This window comes from Vanacampus margaritifer, chromosome 7 (assembly GCF_051991255.1).
Source record: "Vanacampus margaritifer isolate UIUO_Vmar chromosome 7, RoL_Vmar_1.0, whole genome shotgun sequence".
NCBI classification, from domain to species: Eukaryota; Metazoa; Chordata; class Actinopteri; order Syngnathiformes; family Syngnathidae; genus Vanacampus; species Vanacampus margaritifer.
The window spans coordinates 13,827,087-13,849,780 of record NC_135438.1 but is presented as its reverse complement, the minus strand read 5'-3'; positions in this window follow the sequence as shown (position 1 = coordinate 13,849,780).

Genomic DNA, 22,694 nt, shown 5'->3' with positions numbered 1-22,694 from the left:
TGGAATCTTCTCAACAAAAGTGACAACATTCCCACTGATGACTTTTTGGCACCACTGTTTACAAGGTTGGATTTTTTTGGGCTGTTATAATTCAAGCCTTGGCTGTGCCCTCTTTTTCACTTTGTTAACGTTTTGACCAGCCTCAAGTGTGTCAGCTTGAAATTGAGGGAAATTGATTGCTGACAACATTAAATACGTACTGTGTATTCTCGCCAATTCATTTGCCTTACAAGATTAGTTTAATAAGTTGGCCGGAAAATCATATGCGACCTCCTCCTGACTGTCAAACATTGGTTGGTTGCTTGGTGACCACACTGGTAACTATAATTAACGTTTTAATATCTCTATGTAAAGTCAGACTAAAACCTTGCTAAAGGGACAAAGAAATCATTTTTCCTCGGGTCTTTTTACTATGCTACAAACTGCACTTTCAAATGCTCCCAACTGGCAATTGTTCAGTCCTAAATGTTATATACATGAGCTTGCTGTATGAAAGGAAGTGCAAGAAAAGCCTGTAAGGCTTCAGTATACTTTTGACCGCCCATGATTTACTTTCTTTTCATCCGCCACAGTAGAAATGAATGCTGTGCTCTTTATGCAAACCCTTTAGTGATTTCTCACTGGAAATTAACGACTGATTTTTTTTTTTTATGACTATGTACTTCTTTTGCATTTGCAGGTACACACTGAGCTGTGACAGCAAGTTTAAGTGTTTCACTCTTTCTTTCTTTATTGTAGTCTACATATCGAAGCTGTCTGATGGCAAAGCCTGTAAGTCCACTTTTATTAGACAAGCTTGACTTTTGTGAGGTGAATTACTGTACAACATGATGTCAATAATGTACTGTGTAGTTGATCAAAACACAGAAAAAATGTTTTACGGTGTCATGGTTTTTTAACAAAGTCATTGGTAGTGTAGTGGTTGGGTTATGTGTAATGTACAGTTTTGTTCACAATGATGCTGTGACTAGTGATTAGGGTAGGCTGACTTGATTTTCAAAATGAAAATTTGGGACGCTACAGTTTTGCTGACAATCAAATATACAATAAATGATCACCAGTAACTATTTATACCACATTTAATCACTACTCAATCTGGTGACCGGTGGTTGTGTTATTATTTTAGCTAATGCTAAATGCTAGCACACTGCACTATTATCCAACCATTTTTGTTTGGTCCTTTGGAATCTGGCTGCGCCGTTTACCTCACAGCGGTCCCGCATTTTATCATTGGAAATATGCTGCCAGAAAAGCTCTGTTTGCATAGGTTCTGATCTGCGGCCGCTGCATTAAGCTAGTAGGACTACATTTCCCATGATTCTTTGACACAGAAGCAGGAAGTAGTTCTAGTTCTGGTATGACGAAAACATGCCTGCTAGCGATTTAGCAGTTAAGTTTCTTTGAAATTGGTTTCTCGTATGAATTGGTATGACAACTGTGTGTTACACATTGTCCAAACAATTGGCTTGCTGACAAACAGGCCGCCGGGACGGGTCTTACGTAAAAGTGGGACAAAACAATGGGGCTAGCAAAATCTGCAGGGACTCGGAACCCAAGTGTCAAAACTGTGAACCCGGTTAAACAGGATGTCTGGTCACCGTAGACGAGTCTACAGTGTAGTCTCTTTTTATTCACAGTCAGGCTGGTGGTACTGGATTAAAATCTTGATTCGAGCCTCTCTGGGGCCTTAGCGTGTTATCCCTTGCTTTTCTCCAGGTACTCCAGCTTCCTCCCACAGTCCAAAATTACATGTTAGATTCATTGAACTCAATAAATTGCTCATAGGTGTGAATGTGAGTGTGAATGGTTGTCAGTCTGCATCTGTCCGCCCTGCGATTGAAATGTCTTCAGTGTAGCCGGCCTTTCATCGGGTTTGCTGGGTTGGTCTCACCCTCCTCTTGACCCTGGACAGGGTAAGGGTGACACAAATATTTATTTGTCAGGTGCTAATTTTGCTCAATAACATTTGAATTATATTTTCTTTGAACTGTTTCACTGTGAAAGATGTTTTTCATCGACCTTTAAAAAAAATAATAGTCAGATAGCAGCAATGTTAATATTGTGCAGCACATATGACTTGGCTTCAATGTTGGACTCACTAGGATGTATGAGTTAGACATTGGAAAATAAATATTGTCTGTGCCATCAGTGATATTTTGCTGACATACCTAAAATGTATACTTTTACTACTTTAACCTGACTTTTTCATGCTGTAGTTCATGTCCTGAATTGAAATAAAAGACAATCATCCCTTCGTCACTGCAGCCATGTTTTGGCCATTCTATTGCCTAAGAAAGCCTTAAACCTTGGAAACGGATTAAAAGCCATGGAATGCTGGTCGCTGGTTCAACGCTGCTCAGCTACACACTACTACTTCTACTACTACTATGACAGTTTCTGTTCATAGGAATCTTAGACCATTTTTCTGGTATTGACCATGACACCTTACAATTACTTAACATAGTTTGTACACAATTAGATACGAATGCCAATCTGTCAGTCAAACCTATTTCACACGTTCAGGTCTTAATGTCCTCTGTAAAAATAAAAAAATAAAAAAAATAAATTAAAAAAAACACTATTCACTTGAACTGTTGGGTTGAACAGTCACTTTACAAAAAATAAAATAAAAATAGAAAAAAAATTTTTTTCACTTGTCTAAGTGATGTAAACATTACACATACAAATGAGAGAAAACAAAAATAGACGATCTTGACTAAAGGAAATAAATACAGTGGAAGAAAATATGCAGCCTTTTCCTTCTTGTTGTGTGATTTCTTCGTTGCTTCCTTCCACATTATCATGGATTAATTTAGTCCATGCTTATGTGCAGCAGCTCCATTGCCTTTTTTTTTTAATGCCCGAGTCGATCACCTTCAAGTTGAAGGCTGCATTGTCGGCACTACATCATATTTGCGCCATGATTAAGGTGTGCACTTGAGGAGATCAGATCTGCATGCCAATCTTGATGCTTCATTTTATAGGAATTTTATTCAAAACAGTTAAAACTTTAACATGGAGCTTATAGAAAAACCCATGCGCTGTAAACACCCCAAAAAATCTGCAAATAAAGCCCCGTACACAGAGTGATGCGACAGAATAGACAGAACTGGACAACCATGGACAAATTGCAGTTAGCGACTGACTCACACACACCTACTGAAGATCCCAAACTCACTGTAAAAAAACCTGAAAAAAAACCTTGATATTTGACGTTCAATAATTTTGATGTGCCACATTTTATTGAACCATAGACAACATGGCGTAATTGTTAAGGAAAAAGATGAAACCTTAATTTTGAGAAGACATGATGATTTTTTCATAATATTTCGTTATCCTGCTTACCTCTTGGCACTGCAGCCTTACAAACCATGATTCAATCAACACATTTGTCATTTTTGTTCTGTTTCATCCATTCTGCTTCCGTCATGTCAAAGACTGTGTGCCGATTTTAATGGGAATGAGTGGCGCCGTTTCCATTGGCTGTGGAGCAAGTTGGGTTTGTTCTTGCGTGAAACGGCCGATTATAACCGTGCATTTGCGAAAAATACCAAAACTAGTCTCGTCCGCCCATACACAAGTTCACAGCACACTGTGTGCCAGACTAAAGCTGGGCTCGAATTTCTGTATAAGCAGTTAACTAAAGCACTTTTCCACACTCATTTAGTGTTGCAGCTTCTGTGTAATGATTGTGGATTCCTTTCTGTGCCAACCATTTACAGCGGTTGTGAAGCAACCTGAAAATCACATGCATTAAAGCTTGTAGTTACACTCAATTTCTGAAAGTATAGTAGGCAGTAAAACGTGTAAAAATGAGCAAGTAATAAATTGCTGTTTGTTTTAATTATTAAATATTAATCAAAATAAATATTTGTATGCATAGGTGATAACAACAAAATTCTTTACTAGATATATGCTTTCAGAATTTAAGAAAAAAAGCAAGGAAGCTATCCATTGGGTGCTATTAACATCAAAGCATATTCCAACCAGGAGGGAACAAATTCTTCAAATACTTTGGGTGTGCTGAATTGAATACCGCACTGTGTGTAAACATATTTGTGACAACTTTGTTACCACAATGCTTTGAGCCTCACCACCTCACCAATTTGCTTAAAACTGGCTTCAAAAGTGTATTTCAGTCCTTCATCTTGCATTTTTTTTCTTGTAGCAGGTTCAAAGTCAAACATTCTGTTGATTAGGCCCAAAAGTAAAAATTTGTTTGCAAACACATGAAGGTGCATTTATTGAGCACGCCATGGACATGACACACATACATGCTTTTATGTATTGTCTAAATGAGGGCTTTCTGCATACTTCCTCTATGGAGCTCATTAGCATTTGCACTTGAGCTTTGTTGGCTCACTATATGACAGGGGACGTGCCTTTAGCCTTTCTTCCACTGACCTACCGCATTGCATTGATGTTACTGATTTTGTTGCAAGTCACATCACATGTACGTCCTCATTGATCCGTGCTGCATTGTGATGTTCACCTTTCTCACCTAATTAAGCGCATGAAGCTTATGGCCACTTTGTCTCTCCTCTCACTGAAATGTAATTGTCTCAAAGAGCGTGAACATGTGATACATTCTGTTGACTCGAAAAACAACAACAATAGGGGCACATCACGTGAAAGGACTCTTGAATATCTCTATATATATATATACACACACAGTTTATATTTATATTTTATTTTAAGAATTATGTATTTATTTATTTATTTTTTATTTATAGGGGTTGGTGGCTTCCAAAATTATTATTTTCTCCAATGCATTTTAATGGGTATCAATTATATTTGGCTTTTTGCTATTTTCACAAATAATGACCTTCCACATTATAATTTAAAGTTGTAATATCACCATTCACCTTTAGATGGCAGACATGGCTTACCTGCAGTTGTGCTTGCACCGGGTCTTAATTTGCCCTATACAATTTTTTTGTTGTTGCCTTTTTGTAATGACATGCAGGACAAACATAGTACCTCAATAATAATGAAATTTTGAGTGAGTTGATTATTGTGAAAAAAGCACACAATGAGTTATTGCACTTGGTATTTTTGGTTTGCTATTCAGCAGCTTTTGCACAAAAGCCCTTTGCACTGGAAAAAAATAAAATACAATTAAAAAAAATCAAAGTATGTGGTTACTTTTGTTGTTTGCTTAAGACCCATTCTTTTTAAATTAGGGTAGTGAAACTTTTATACATGCATTGAGAAATGTACAATGAAAAATTACATATATCAAGAGAATACATTTTGCACATATTTTGTCCAAAATGGCATTTTTGTCATACATCGGGTCTCTATCACCTGCAAATATGAATGTATATTGTAGCAATATTTAATTTATTTTGTCTTCATTAGCATATGTGTTATAGGAGTAATCCAAAGTAATTAAAAGTAATCATTAATTACATTACCTTAATAATATGGAACTTGGAGTATGTTACTAAATGCCTTTTTTTTTTTTTAAAACAGGTAACAAGTCACTGTATCAGAACACTTTTTAAAAGTAACCCCCTAGTATACAGTACCTCAGCATATGCCGATATTGGAGTAATTCAAAATATTATGGTACTGCACATTTTTAACAAGTAACTAGTAACTGTACCAGAATACTTAAAATAAATAAATAAATTCTGTCTACAGGATACACCACCTTAGCATGTGATATTTGAGTAATCCAAAAGTAATTAGAAGTAATCATTAAACACTAAATGCCACTAAATAAATTTTTAATAGGTAATTATAGTAACTGTATCGGAATACATTTTAAAAGTAACCCTCACAAATTTGTCTACAATATAACTTTTGCAAATACAGGACAACACTAGGCTGCTTTAACATTTTCACATGCTCATATCTCATGATATAATCTGCAGGCTAGTGTTTTGTTACGGTTGGTATGCACATTTGAATATTAAGAGCTAAGCTTCAGGCCTTTCTATCGTTTTGTTCTGCTTTTCCAACTTTCTGTTTTGCTTTCATGATTTTGTTAAAACAAAGTAATTCATTTCTTCATGGAATCAAGATTTCATTGAAGGAAAAAATATTTAAGCATAGCCTGACATCTCAAGGATTTTTTTTAGCATCAGTTGTATAAATGTGCTTTCATTTTGTCAGCAGTATAATAATCAAATTTCAAGGGCAATTGTGTCACCTTTTCAACAGAGATGAAAAAAATGTGAGTGCAAAACTTTGAGTCTTCCGCACAACATGGTGACTCTCATTGTGGGTTGTCTTGAGCACATTCTCTATTAAAGACCTTTTGTTGACCACTGAGTGTCAGTCTGTCCTCCCTTCTTGTATTTCTTTCCTGCTCTGCAAGAGCTGACACCTACAGCGGAGTACCACTGACAGCAACTAATAAATCCTGACAGGCTCTTGCCGGAGCACATATTAATGCCTTGCTATGCGGCAGGCCAAACTGTCAGAGTATTTCAATAAAGCTCTTTACCCAGGGCTTTTTATTTACTGACCACAGACTAACAGACAAAAGCCAGCTGCATTTAAGGTTAATTACTTGCCTGACCTTCAGAAAGGCTGGCTTTTCCCATTTCAGCAAAATGAGTCCAAGCTGTGTTAAATGCTCATCTTTTGTCTGTAAGGTTTAATAGGATGTTAAACCTACCCTTATATAATGTACACCCACTCCTAAATTGTCAAATCCCTCCTTTTTTTTTTATTTTATCTTGAATCTGTTTTTGTAAGCTCTTTATGAGCTAACACTTCATTTCATTGAACATTCTTGTCCCTGTGTACTGCTGTAGGTTTCCGAGGCTTTGCAGAAGTCTTTGCCGTCAATGGTGGCTTTTAAAAGTGACAACTGCAGAATGCTGTGCAACATCAGCTTGCGTTTCAACACTTTCTGCCTTTAAGCCACCACAACATGCCCCACAGTCCTTTTTGGCACCCTGTGTAAATTCCTCTGTTGTCAAAGCTTAAGGCCCACATAAAAGTGTATTTGTAAAAGTGGATTCATGTACTATAGCGCCTAAGCTTGGTACAGTGTGAACAGTAAGCGACGATGAAGAAGTTATTTGGTTTTATGCCATGTATGGAGCACCAACATTCACCTGACACCCATAAAAACTGGTTTAGCTTCATTGAAATTGTGTCTCTTTTTTTTTTTTCGGGAAAAGAAAAAAAAAATTAAATTGTGTCTCAATCAAATGGGCCACAACACTTCCAGTCAGGCTTAAATGGTGAGTGCTTTCCGTCATGTGTATGATTAAATGCCACACAGTGGGGCTGCTAAACACTCTCTGAAAAGGTCATGTACTGCTTTCTTCCTTCCTTCACCAAATGATAGGCCCTTATTGTGAACCTGTGTTGGTTTGCAGCAAATCTTAAAAGGTTCATCAGAATCTTTTTTAATATTAACGGGAAGTACGTCAATGCTGAAAAAAGCTACTGTATGTGGGGATAGGAAGCAACACTTATACATTTCTACACTGAAGGTCTTTGCGGAGGTTTCAGTATCAATTACAACGGGAGTGGAGTGGGGGATTCCTTTTCATTTATGTTGCGGCAATAAGGGCCTGGAGAGCACCCACTGTCTCCTGGCTTGCCGCTCCTCATCAGAGCCACAATAAATCAATTTTCATCTGCACACCAGCCCTGCAGATAGCCTCCCTACCGCCTCCTCTTTTTCTCTTTCCCTCCACATCGCCTCTTTCTAATGTCTTCAATGGCTGTGATCCTGATATTCTACCTTAGAGCCACTTTGGAACATCGTGGTTACGAGGAAAATATCCAAATATTCAGAGAATAAAGATACGATTTTATGGACATATAGTTGCACATTTTAGAGACCAAAGGCAGAAGGTGTAGCTTTTGCATTAATCTTCACGAAGGCTGTTAATTGGTTAGACCAGTGGTCAACCTTTTTTCATTGATGTACACTATGTGCTATATATATATATATATATATATATATTTTTTTTCATCTTCCAGTCAAATACCTCCTAACCAGTGCAAAGCTTTTTGGATGGGAAAAAAAAAGACATGAAACATAAGTAATGTGCCATCAGTGTCTAATTTATTAGACTTCGTAACTCTCTTTGTAGTCGTACTTGTAGAACTCTTTGGAAATTAAAAGATAAAAAGTTAAAAAAATTAAAAAAAATTCTAAATAAAATAAACCAAAATAAATATAAAGTGTCATAATATTGGGATCATAATATGGATCCATTCTCAAAACATTAACTTAATCTTAAATGAAAACAGATCTGCTTTTGTATATATATACATATATATATATATATATATATATATATATATATAGTACCCCCAATTCATTTGAGAACCACTGGGAAAAAAAGAGAGAAAAAGAAAGAAAGAAAAAAAAAAAGAGAACCACTGGCAACTGTTTTATCATTTTGAGGTGTGGCAAGATGGATTTGTAAGATTACATTACATTCCTGTCTTGTGGTAAATGCAACTAGCTCTCGAGGTTATCTGTTGAGTAAATTTCATATCCTTATCATGTAAACCACAAATTAGCACCCACATTCCATTTACATATATCTTTGATGTAGAGCCATTCTAATTTTCCATTCCAACACTGCAGCTAATTCTTCCATACCTCTATGAATACGATTTTGGCGGTGTTGCCATCTTGCGCTATTGGCAAGCACCTTTGCAGAACACTTGCCCACGAGCGATCACAAATCTTCTTTAACCAAGGCCCCGTTCAGATTGCTCTGTCACTCCCTGAACTGCCCTTATTGCCCCCCTCCCCTTAATAAACTATATCTTATATGTACGCTTGCACTCTTCTCACTAGAATGCCAATTACGAATTTAACCTCTTACATGTAGGATTTAAGACACAGTGATCCATGTGTTTGAAACAAATCTTTTTTATTTTACCTGTCAAGAGCAATCAGGATCCAACAACAAAGCAGGCAGGCACACATCTTGTGGTACTCAACTATGGCACATAATCAAATATGTATTAATTTTAGCAGAGTGCGGCATTTATCCATCTTTTGCTTATACAACCTGCCAAGCGTCAAAATGAAATATTTTTATGGCCCACTTATTACAAGGACTATACACGATAAATATTGTGTGCTTCCTGTATGTAAAATTTCTTGTTACAAATTAAAAGTTTTAAATGGCATCAAGTATGAACATGCAACAAATTCCTCGAATGAATGATTCATTCTCAATGACTCTACAGTACATTAACTTTTCTACTTGAGTTTCCATTAATTATATAAAATTCATTTATTTGAATTACAGGGTGACACACAAAAAAAAAGGTTATCACCTAAACTTCAATAACTTTAGAAATAATTAATCAATTATTTTTATTTTTCAGATTTACCAAGAAGATTTAATGTTCTAAGAGTCTACCAAATTTGACCTTCAAGATGCCATGGACACTGAGGAAAAGACATTTATAGTTGAGGCATATTTTCGGCAGAAGTCTATCCACGTAGCTCAATTGCAATTTAAAGAACGGTTCGGATGTCGTGAATTTCCCGTCCACTCAATGATCTACAGATGAGTCAACAAGTTCAGAACCCATGGGACTGTACAGCGTTAGTAGGGAAACCTAGACTTCCCTCTCCCCAGCCACTTCAACCAGCTCCTCCGGCGGCATCCCAAGGCGTTCCCAGGCCAGCCGAAAGACATAGTCTCTCCAGCGTGCCCTGGGTCGTACCTGGGGTCTCCCGCCAGTGGCACATGCCTCTCCAGGGAGGCGTCTAGGAGGCAACCGAACCAAATGCTCGAGCCACCTCAACTGGTTCCTCTCAATGCGGAGGAGCAACGGCTCAACACTGAGTCCCTTCCGGAAGGGAGAGCCGAAAATATGCCTCAACTATAAATGTCTTTTCCTCAGTGTCCATGGCATCTCAAAGGTCAAATTTGGTAGACTCTTAGAACATTAATTATTCTTGGTAAATCTGGAAAAAAAATGAATTGATTAATTATTTCTAAAGTTAGTCAAGTTGAGGTGATGACCGTTTTTTTTTTGTGTCACTCTGTGGAATAAAAAATTATCACAATTTATTTATTTATTTGTTTATTTATCTGTTTATTTTAATGCAATTAAATCTAATTGTTATGTGTATTGGGTTATTTCCAGACCAAAGCAGCCTGGAAAATGTTGAATAATACTGAAGTTGTCACCTTTTTCGAATTGCTTGTGTAACGATACTGTCAGAGATCTGTGCAATCATAAAACATAAAGTTAAAGGCGACACTACGAATGTAGCAAAAATGAGCGGGCAGAAAATACATTGTTGTTGCTAGCATGTACTAGCCAATAAAATTCATAGGTGACGCGGTTGGCGTCTGTTGTAAACAAGATTGATATCCTAAGGTCCGTGTCATATGCTGAGGCCACACAAACCACATTTTAGGCTTTATACTTGTGTGACATTCCGTTTCTGTCATTGTTGCTGTATTATGACAGAAGTCGTACATCAGCTTCAATATGTTGCCAACTGATAAATCTATCATTGGCCCCAAGGGGACCCAGTTTATGGATTGTAAATCTTTTTTTGCAAGAGACACATTGTTGAAGAAAAACTTTACATGGCCCGTTCAACTATTAACTCTCGTCTCTAACATCAACTGTTCAGTTTTGCAGAACCTTTTACAACTGTTGAAAGTTGCGCCAAAATCTTAGCAAATCATGTGCACTCACCACACCAACAGCACGCAAAAAGAGAGGCTGATTCTCAAGACTTCTTAAATAATTTGTTGATTTTTAGTTTTAGAAAAAATAATTATCATGTGTAGCAGTTGCGGGGACCAATCCCATGACTACCAGTTGAGAGTTGAGCGTAACAACCTAGTAGACTAAAGCAACAATATGATCATTAACAATGCTATAACAAGGTAGACACAAATCTGCAAGTGTATAATTTTTTTTTAAAGGAAGACTTCTCCAAGTAGGAACCCAGCATGTTGGTGACCCCGGCCCGAAACAGATTGTGCGCTCTTGTTGTGGGAGGCGTGCATGATTCACAAAGGCAATAGGTAAGGATCTGCAAAATTATACAGTGAATATCTAGGACAAGAGTTAATATCTTCCAAACAGTAAATCAATCTCAATATTGTCAATACCAGCTTCAGTTTTACTCATTATCGAAAGTGAAATCAGTGATATTAAACATTTATACAATGCAGGCTAATTAATGTTTTATATTTTGAATGCTTTTCTTTATTGTTTATTTGGGCTTTTTTTTTTTTTTTAAAGGCTAATGATTTGAGCAATTGAATAAAAAGACGTCTAACTTGAGCTGAATGATTTTCTAATGACCTGATTTTCTGCTGACATGAGGTCTAACTTTTCAGAGGGCATTTCAACGTGCACATCCCCATGGATCGGCTGCAATGTCGAAATTCTTTTCTCTCACCATTAATCACTCTCTAAAGACACTGAAAACACCTCACATTTGTCTGTCCTCTTGTCTCCTAGATTCTATTTTACCTCGGCCAATGTCCTCCGCCGTCCCTCCCCATCCTCAACCTTACAGTCTCAAGCATTACTGATGATTTTTGAATACCTGAGGCCATATTTATTTTTCAGCACCCCGTGGGTTCTGTTTCAACTGCTTCTCAGAATGTTTGGTCTGTGCTTGAGTAAGCAAACATACAGACAGCAAACAGCAGCAATGATGTAGCAGAGAATTTGCGGCGTTTGGGGATGAGCTGTCAGATGCTTGGCTGGACTAATGATCACTGGTGGGTGCTATGGGAATTGAGAGTATCTAATTCAGGACATTTTAAAAATGTGCTCGTTTGTGTCTAGCTCTGGCCTGTAAATGTTCCCCTACTTTTAGTCCGACTTCTTATGACTGAGGGATACAATTGATTAGGTTGTTATAACAGTTGTTTTTTAATTTCAATTTGATGCATTTGTCACTCACTCTTGCCAGGCTGCTAATCACCAAATAGTCCATGATGATGCAGTTCAAGATGACAGTTAAATGATCTTCTTACAAATTGAAATAGCTTGTTCATAAAAAAATTAAAAAATAAAATGTTGAGGGCGAGTGTCGCCACTCAATATACCGATTGAATGGTTTAGATACACTCTATCCTTTCAACAGTGCCATTCATGTGTGATGTAATTTTACATGGACAAACTTGATATTGTTGCCATAATCATGAGCTGCTTGCTAACAAACTCACAGCAGTCCTTCAATTAGACCCACTAGATCTAAAATTGAATATTTGTCCTAGCACACCAAAGAGATTTGTGCCAACCAAAATATCTTGCTCGTTTGCAAAACGTAGGAAAAGAAAGATTGGATTTGCAGCTCCTGTCTGGCTGGCATACATCTTATCACAGCAATGTCAAATATGCCAGATTCACTTTGGTCACTGCAATATCTTTAGCAGCTTGTCCCTTGCAGTCCATAATCACAGAGTGTGTGTGAGTCCTTGGTTTCACTTTTCAGGCAGCAATCTGTCACCCGTTGTAATATCTGTCAAAGAAAGAAAGAGGAGGGATCCCAGTGGTATGAAAAAAGAGAATAACCCATTCATGCATATGTATGAAACATATCGCCCTTTCAAGTGGATTTTCTGTGTAATATTACCAGATCCTGTTTTCAGGTCTACGCAGTCCGTATTGGACTGATATTGCCATAACGGCTCACTTCTAATATACCGCCTAATACCCACAACCATGAAAATATGGTTCATGTGTTGTATAAAAAGTACAGCTATACCTAGCCTCAACCATCACAGTGCTAAAATATCCGTCAACCATGATCTTGGCATTGATATGCATGTTTTTTTCTTAATTTAAAATTAAAACAATGGAGCCTAATTCAGATGTCCCTTAAATACCCTGTGAAATGAAAATAAATCTTATAAATTTGACACACCGTAGAGAAGAATGTCCTTGATAATCTTGTCAATTTGTTTAACTATATACACATAAAATGAGTCTTCAAAATCATGTAAAACAAGCCATCCTCTCCACTCTCGAATACTGCGGGTTTATCCACTGAATGCGCTCAAGTGTCAATCAAATATAACTACTATCAGCTGACAAATGGATGCTACTTCACGTAGCATCTTTCCAACACCTAAACATAGTCCCGTTAGAGCCGTAAAAAACATGCTTTAAAGCCTCCCGTGTCTGGCATATGACCTCGCAATGACCCAGTGCATTGCGAGGCTTTTCCACGCTAACTCAAAGCTCTGGTCCACGCGATGTCCATCAAATCAGGTGCCCCCCCCCCCCCATGCTAATTGAGAAAAGACTCTCCTCCCAGGGACATGCAGCGATCCTCCCTCTGTTTGATTACCACCATGTCTACCTCGAATGGTCCGAGGTAATGAAGTTTGACTCCATAATGTCCAAGTTATTTTTACACATGTTTGACCACCATCTGTCCGTTTCTCTGCTGCTTATCCTGTTGAGGTTCATAGCGTAACGGAGCCTATCCAAGGTGGACTACACTCTGCACATACATACAGTATTTGTGGTAGGAATCCAGAGTACCCGGAGAAAACTCAAACAATGTCGACTGTGGATCAGTTATATAAACAAAGGACATTATTGCTGATACAGATTGAATGGTGTCTTATTGCTGTGGCAATGGCTTGTTTTGAAAAATAGTGTTAATTTTTATGAGGGCATCCATTCAATGGACAAAGCTCTATCTTCTGAATCATGTCATTGTACTGTACTGAAATAATGGAAGATAATCAGCCCCTTTTCCAAATTTTCCTGGTTGTTCTTCTGATCACAATCTTCTGCACGTCTGCCTTTGTGATGATTCTGTTTTATACGAAAGCATCTTTCAGCTAGTCTGTGTACAGTGCTCTATTATCTTGGCTTGTCGCTGCATTTTCTTTTTCTATTATCTCTATTTGAGGCACTAAAAAATAAGGTATAAGGGGAAATACAATAGCTACATTATGCACCCCCCCACACCCCCAATTTAAACAAATTTCTGGCATCTTAACATGTACAGTATGTGACATGCTTTCATCAAAAATGCCCCAAGATACAATAATTACACAACATTTCACGCTCTATTTTTGTCTTGATGAAATGTGCCCATTTTGAGGGGCAGCCCATGCAAGTGAGCAACTATTACCCCACCCACTGTACTCCTGGGCCGGTGGCAACCGTAATTTTCTTACCATGACGACTAGCATCGGGGCTAGGGGACTATTGAGCGCCAAGTTTTAAAATGTGAATACTGAATCGCTGACTATTGACTTTGACATAGTGGTCAGAAAAGCTAGCTCACGGACAGATTTTCAGAAAAAGTTAGATAAAATATTTACTTGTTGCTTGAATTTGAGTGGGAAGTACATCCTGAGATCCAACTTATTTTTTTATTTTTTATTAAAAAAAACAACAACTGTCAATTACCCCGTTTGAAGACAGTCAGTAATAAGGTTTTTAGACTTTAGTCAAGGATTTCTTTAGTTCGATCTATAGTTTAAAAGTCACCTTTAAAACAACGTTACATACCATTTCATGTGACAATATCCTACTTGAAGAGCAACAATTGAGAGAGAAATAATTTAGAGATTATGTCAACCTATTATGCTCCTCATCCTTTGAATGTCACCCCAATGCTAATTCTCTCTTATTTTTTTGACATAATGTAAACTTCTATCCTAGCTGATATTTAGCTGATGTCTTTGTTAAGGAGGGAATGGGGCTCTAGCTGTCAATTGTCAAACTGATATAGCAGCAATAGCCATAAGGTGCCCATAAAGACCTTGTTTCTGTCAGTGCACAGTCTTGTTAAAACGTCTTACTCAAAGCCACACGCAGCTCTTGCAATTAAGCACAAAAAGAAACTCATTATCCACTGGGTGGAGCTGTGACACTCTCCATTTCTTCTCCCTGCTTTGTTCCTATTCTTTTGCTTCATATTTTCAGGCTATCTTTGGCCTCTCTTACCGCTCTGTTATCAGTCCAATCCTACCAAATGCTTCTGTGCTGACTTTGTTGTAGCTTATTGTGCCAGCCATTGAAACATAATTATTCTTGTCACAATGCCATAAGTTTGTAGTGTTTGTTTGTTTATGCTATATTAGACATACAAATAACACATTTCTTCTCCCCTCAGTTCCAAATAGTCTGTGTCCAGTCAATTGCAGCGTCATGTGATCTCTGACAGGTGGCATGATGTAGTTAGCATATTTGCCCAACAGATTTGACGTTGAGGGTTTGAGGGTGTGGAGTTTGCATCTTCAACTCTTGCTTGTGTATTGGGGGTGCTCCCGTTTCCTCCCACAATCCAAAAAAAGGAGGTTTATTGAATCCACTATCGTCTTCAGGAGTTAATTTCAATGCTTTGTTGTCTGTTTGTGCTCTGCTATTAGCTGGGGACTAGTTGACAATTTACCCCAACTTTCATCCTAAATCAGCTTGGATAGGCTTCCACTCCACCCACAACCTTAACGAGGACATATGGGATTTAAAGTGAATGGATGGAAATAGAAAGAGACTTCATAGAAAAGACAAGTGCCAAGACTAAACTTTAGAATGTACATAAGCATTTGCAAAATGGTAATACCTAGGCTTTACCCAATCCGGATTTTTGGGCTAATCAGCGGTCAACGACGAGAAAAACAATAATCAATCACTGATTCGATCAGAATATGGAGCGACATTTCTTATAAAAAAACTTGTATTTATATTTAAACTTATATTTTTTATTTTCTCTACATTTGACCGCAGCCAATCTGGGAAAGGGATTGGCAAAAATCTACGTATAATTGACGTCAAGTGAAATGCATGAAAAAAATAATAATACATTTTTCAAAAAATGCTGGTAAACATTAAACATAACATATAATATCTTATTTCGTGGAGACGACCAATAACATCATTGATCGATCAGGCAAATTAAGACATTATAGCCGATCACTGATTTTGCATAAAGCTTAAAAAATTGTCCAATCCCGATCCAGCCGATCAGATCTGTTTAAAGTCTAGTAATATTGTTGCTGTTAGATTTTTTTCTCAAGGAACAGTGCGGCTTATAGACCACACTTTTCAATGTTACGCCATACAAATACACACACACACAAGTGTACGTGGCAGATATTCACGTTTGTTCTTTAACCAAAAACCTGTTGATATAGTTGCAATATATTTGCATCCAGATGCAGAGCCTGCATTTCTTTATTGATCTTTGAGATTTCCAAGAAGGGCAGCCAATCGAAATATAGAGGTGATAGTGATGCAAACAGAACAGTTTGTTATTTTGACCTTTAATCCACTCAAATGTGCTGCTACACTTGTGCTAACAATACATAATATGCCAGATTTTGTACACCCACGTGGCGGACTTGTCAACAGGTGATGAGGAAAAATAGCGATAAATGTGTGACAATATCTAGTATCCTTTTTTAAAATGGTTAGTCTTTTACTTGGCGAAAAAAGTCTAGGTTGTTTGTGCTGAACCAATATTATGAATAATAATAATCACTGCACCTCAGCAGTTCTATAAAGTATACGGTAACTGGATTCCTTGTACAGTCTAATACCATCCGTTGTAAGATCTTTTGATCTTTGTGCCCACCTCCACCGCCGACATAACAGCAACCCTGCATCTTTCTTCACATGTCTTCTCGCATCACGGATCTTCAGACGTTGCATGATTTTCATGGGTCGCTTGTGATGAAACTCTTTCCAAGATCTTCTCTATTTGCAGGCACTCCCAGATAACAGCATACCAAGCACGGCATCGTTGTGCTTGATGGCTTCAATTTCGTGTACGTTCCCTCCTCCAAGGCTATCACTGGTGGGTTTAGCCTTCCCGCCCGCGCGCACACTTCAATCTATGACCACCTGCTGTAAATGCCACATCTTTGGTATCTCATGTTTAAATTGCTCTTGACAATGGGCTTCTTTTTTCTTTTTCTTTTTTAAAGCATGCTGCATGGAACACCAATCAGAAGATTGTCCTCCAGTATTTTCCCTTGGCTGATGAATCTGGGTTGAAGGGTGAGGGTGATCAATGCCTGGATGTTAGGCAGAAGTGACCTCTACCTTTATTTTCCTTTCATCAGGAAATTCTCTTAATGCTTAAAGCATTAAGACCTATTATATAGGGTACAACTGGTGGCTGATGGTTAATATTTGTAAATAAAAAACTGCATACTCACAGAATGTAGTTATTTTTTGTCTGTTTAAAAATCCATGAATTTGAGTGGATCCTTTACATATGCCCTTCAGCATTAACATATATTGATATATTCTTCTTATGTACATCGCTTCAACTAAAAAAAAAAAAACATTAAAAAGAGGATAGTAAGAAGATAGTGGGAAGAGCCAGTGAGTCCTCTTTGTGAGAACATTTTGATTTAATAACTAGGTAAATAAGGTAAGCTAAAGCTATCTAACATTATTTGGTTTCATTAGGTTTGCTTTTTCTTTCTTTTTTTTAAATACAAAAGTGAGGTGTTGATTGTTTGGCAAGGAATTGGAGTACAATAAGAACATCTCACTATGAAGGTCAAGAATGACTGTGCCCCAGTATATATATATATATATATATATATATATATATATATATAAATAAACCTTTTTAGTGTTCAGGCTTTTTTCTTCTTCTTGAAAACAGGGAGCGGATGAACCTCTTAGTGTCTAATGAATCGGACCGTTTGCAGCTGATTAATTACTGTGTAATTTGGCCAATTTTACTTGCCAAATTAACATCACTGAACTCACTGGAAATCATTAATCCCGCCATCATTTCCCTGCCAGTTATGTTGTGTCCGTGTTTGCGGAAGCAGCAAGCAAAGCAAGATGGCCTAGGCACCCAGTAATCTCCCTCGATCCATCAGTTCTTCCTCAGGGATCACATACACATTCACAAAACGTATGCTGGAGGCATGCAAATTATACTATTACAGCTGTCAAGAGGAAAAGCAGTTTTTATGAGCTTTGACAGAAACCACGGGTAAGCAAACAGTCCCTGAAAACTCAAGGACGTGTGAATGGAGACACATTACATGGGTTAAAGGTGCTTTGAACGCATGGGGCCAAGTTTAGTTTATTATGCAAGGAATCAATGCAGTGTAATTCTCTTTTTGCTGTTCATTTTGTTAACATTGCCCCAGTTGAATTTTCTCATGAGGGGTTGGGATGCACAATAATAAAAGTAAGTTTCATATTACACATTTTATTTTTCTGTCTTTTGTCACAGGCAGCTGTATCTCTTTATTAACCACATACTGTGTGATGTGTTGAATTTTATTATGGCTCTTAGGAATGAGTGAATTAGAAAAATGCATGCGTTGAAGCAGGCAGAGGACAGTGAAAATGCTTGTGGAACTAGAAAGTGAGCACCAAATATGCTTTGATAATGACTTACAGAATGTATTCATTTCTATTCACAATTACTGTAACAGTTTTGTGTTTTAAGTTGTTTATTTTTATTTTTTAAATTTTTTTTATTTTATTTTTTTACACAACTTCACTATATATATATATCTATCAATCAGCACGCACCAATCTTTTACAATGACAGTAATTTCAATACTTTAGATTAATAGTCATTTATTTTTTAATATAATGACATTTTGCATGTTTATTTGCATGTAAAAAAAAATCTGAATTTGCACACAAATTACACATATGTGCTGCCACATAAAACTGATTGACAATGTCAAGAAAAAGCAGAGTCAGCAAAACCAAACTAGGACAAGCAGCACTTCTAATTTTCTATAAATTTATTTGTAACTGCCGTGTCTATTCTGGACTTTCCTAGTGCTTGTTAGGAATAAGATAGCTAACTTATGTTAGGCTACTGTTATTGGCAGTGATGTTGTGTGAAAGTAACGTCAATGAGCATGACAGAATTAGGCTACAGTGTGTATAGCAAAAAAATGCTTTAAATTGATATAAAAACATTCAGATCATTAAATAATTCAAACCTCAAGTTTTAGTAGGTTAAAGATGGGACAAAAGTTGTGGTTTATAATCTGGACATAAGTACCCAAACTACAAATAAAAACAACCTAAGAGGAACATTAATGACACATACAGTGAATATCAGTTTGCTGCTAAGTCCCGGAGGCCCAAACGCTCACTACGGATCGACCCGCACGTTCCCGCAAATGCCTCCTAACCTGCATGTTCTGACGTTTCACACATTGAGATCAAGGTCTGACATGTTTTTCACACTCTATCAAGGTTTTCTATGAATAAAAAGCAGAATCAGGGTGGATTGGAAAACGTTTGCACACACAGTACAAAAAGAAGCCGGCATGAAAGAAATGTCAATCATTTTATTTTGAAGTAACCTTTACACTATATTCCCGGCAGTCACTGCAAACCAGTTTCAGGTCACTATGGACAAAATGGACGTGAAACACCACAACATTTCAATGGGTAATCTAAAATGTGCAACTGTATTAGTAGTCACTGTTGAATATCATTCACAGATATGACTTGTGGAGCCAACTAAGAGAGTGAGACGACCACTCTACCTAATTTATACTATACATATTTATAACAATTTTAAACCGTAATCAGTCTGGTGACGGGTGGTCACTGGTTATGTTATAACTTTAGCTAATGCTAAATGCTATCTTGTTTGAGAGTTCAACAGCGCTTAACAAGTCCATTGCACTCACCATTATTATCTGACCTTATCTGTGCCTCAAACCGGTCCAACATTTTAACACGGGAATTATGCCGCCACAAAAGCTCCGCTTGCGTTGGGTCTGACTGCGACCACAGCATTAGGCAAATATTCATGAGAATTCATGATTCTTAGACACATAAACAGGAAGTAATTCTAGTTCTGGCATGCCAAAAACATGCCTACTAACGATGAGAAAGAGAATGCAAACATGAATGTGAAAATAAATAGGAAGTAATTTAACAGTTAAATTCCTTTTTAATTAGTTTATCGTATGAATCGCTGTGTGATTGATGTACACATGGCCCAAACAATTGGCTTGCTCACTGGACTAAAAAAAATTAACAACAAACGAGACACCAGGGCGAGAACTGCGCAAAAGTGGGACAAAAACAATGAGGCTTGCGAAATTGACCGGGACTTGACACACAAGGCTCAAAACCCGAGGCAGTCCCAGTTAAAAGGTGACGTCTCTTCAACCTAAGAAATCATAATGGTTGGTGGCCTGGTGGGTGGTGTCTGGTCGGTGCTGGATTTCACTTTCCTTTCTTTTCTTTGGTCCTTCCTCGGGTCTCCTGACGGCCTCACGACTCTGGCTGGAAGTGTTCGGTTTAGGTGAACGGTATGGGATTTTTTTATAGGTTTTAGGTGAACTAATGAATACACACACACTCGCACGCACGCACACACGCAAAATAAAGAAAAAAAAGAAATCATAATGTCAGTTACAGAGGTAAATAAAGTGACGTTTCCATCAAATAATTAGTTTTCCATGGTACTGTTCAATCAAATAGTTAGTTTTCCATGGTACTGTTCAATTTGTGAGGCTACATCAAATTTTGCTCCCTATTAACATACCAACTTACTATGGAATAGAGATATTTTGGCGCCCTTTAGTGAGACACACCAAAATGCCCAAGCTTACTGTTTCGGCGAAACCAGTCCTTTGAGTTTGAGCTGCAGAAACCTGACTTTTGAAAAGGCCATCATATAACTCCACACTCTCGTTGATGACCATCTTGCTTAAAACTCTTCAGCAAGTTCTTAATTTACCTGAGGCAGAGAGAAGGGTTCAGCTGTTTTCTATGTTTATTTCTGGGTGATGGTGTCTGTCAGCAGCAAAAAAGAAGAAAAAAAAGCCAACACAGTATCTATCTTAGCAAAGCGCCTAATTGGACAGGACCATGCCAAGTTTGTCGAGGGCAGAGTGCCAACAAAAGCTGAGGCAGGGCTTCGGGCTGCAGCAATACAAATGAAATATGGCGACAGCAGAGAGTTGATGAAGAATTCAGGAGGAGAAAAGTGCTTTGTATATGAAAATATAAGTGCACCACAAGTTAAACAGCACACTGTACGTTATTGTTATTCCCTTGCATCTCTTTAAATTACAACTAGCTCATCAAGCCGCATTGTTTTTTTTTCCTATACAGATGACAATTTTCCAGAGTCCCTTCCGTTCGCTCGCATTTGTATGTCTTTCACAAACTACCATACGCAAGCACCCACTAAGTATTTTGGGAAGTCCTCCAGCTTCCGTGGTGATAGTGACAAATGGCCCCTTCCACAGCGTAAACAGCACATAATAAGGGACACCGAGGATCAGCATCTATCCGCTGTCCTGCCATAGTGATTATTCCACACACTTAATTAATCAACTATTTAACAGTCAACCCAGCTGTACGCACTTGATGGCCATTTTGGTGTCCCTAAGTAGAGACAGCATGCATATTTTTAATGTCATTCTTCACCGACAGAGGAATGAGTAAGTGCTTTGGAAAAAGCTCTGCGGAGTTAATTTCATCCTGAGGTGTCTGTCTAAACACCTTAACCGATATCCTTTTGCTTTTGATGACTCAGTAAGGTGATTTTAGAGATTTGTTTCTAAAATATATTATACATTTTTGACGACAATTGCGGGAAAAAAAAGCATGTGCAAAGGCTAAGACTTGTGTGGTACTTGTGGAAATACCATTTGTTTGTTTAACCATTGGTCCGTCAGTGGCTATACGGCGAATTGCGAGTAAAATTGGTGATAAGCTGACAATTACATGGCCCATTTCGATCACTACAACATGCACTTAGCTAGTTAGCTATAACCTGGCAATAGCCAAATTGATAATTGTGATTCACTCAAGAGTTCTCCACAATATCATTCTGGGACTGCTCCACAGTTATTTGCTCGGGAAAGACGGGACATTCTGTACAATACTTTGAGCTGATTGGACAATGTGGCATCTTGTTCACGTTTATTTTGACCAATCACAAACAGCAACGGATTAAAACGCCACCTTCGGTCTCGTTTTAGGAAGAAAAAAAAAAAACCCGAACATCTTCACCAGTTAAAAGTGCACGAAGCGCCGCTGTTCAACATTCAACAAGTAAACGGTGAGTAGCTAATTTTGCAAGAACAGAATTAATTGCAGCGTCCATTAATCCTTGTTAGATTAGTTTGTTTCCCACGGTGTCGGCTCTTCTTGGTTTTGTCACAGCTGCATATCCCGCCCCCAAACACAATGTCGCTCTGTGATTGGATCGGTGAAAATCAACGGGCTCAGTGCAAGATGTATTCTCAGGAATTTGTAAACTCACAAATACCGCGAGAAGTCAGCTTGCATAGCAAGGTTAAGCTAGCACTATGCCTACACCGAGAAAAATATTTTTTCCTGAATGCCACACTTCAGAACAGATGGATGTGATCATTTAAATTCCAGGTTTTATATATTTTGTGTTTTTCAGGCTACCGTAATATGGTAAAACGTAAACTGTAACCAGCAAAACGCATGTGCTCAAATATCTGGCATTAAATGTGAGCAACAGGCTAAATAACGTGTGCTGCTGTGTTTTATAAACAGTTAACGTTTCCTGTGGTGTCTCGGTTATGTGGACCCACACAACATAACACAAAGAGAAAAGAGAGGCTCTGATGTATTGGATCAATCCACGGCATCCAGTAGCCTAGTTAGCCTGTGAGTTAGCTAATGGCTAGTGCCTCCCCGTTGCGTCATGGAAAAAACAAACGACAACTTTATGGGGGCGGATATACTCTATTTTTGTTCATCAAATATACAGCAATGTGTGGCCGTAAAAATGATGCTAG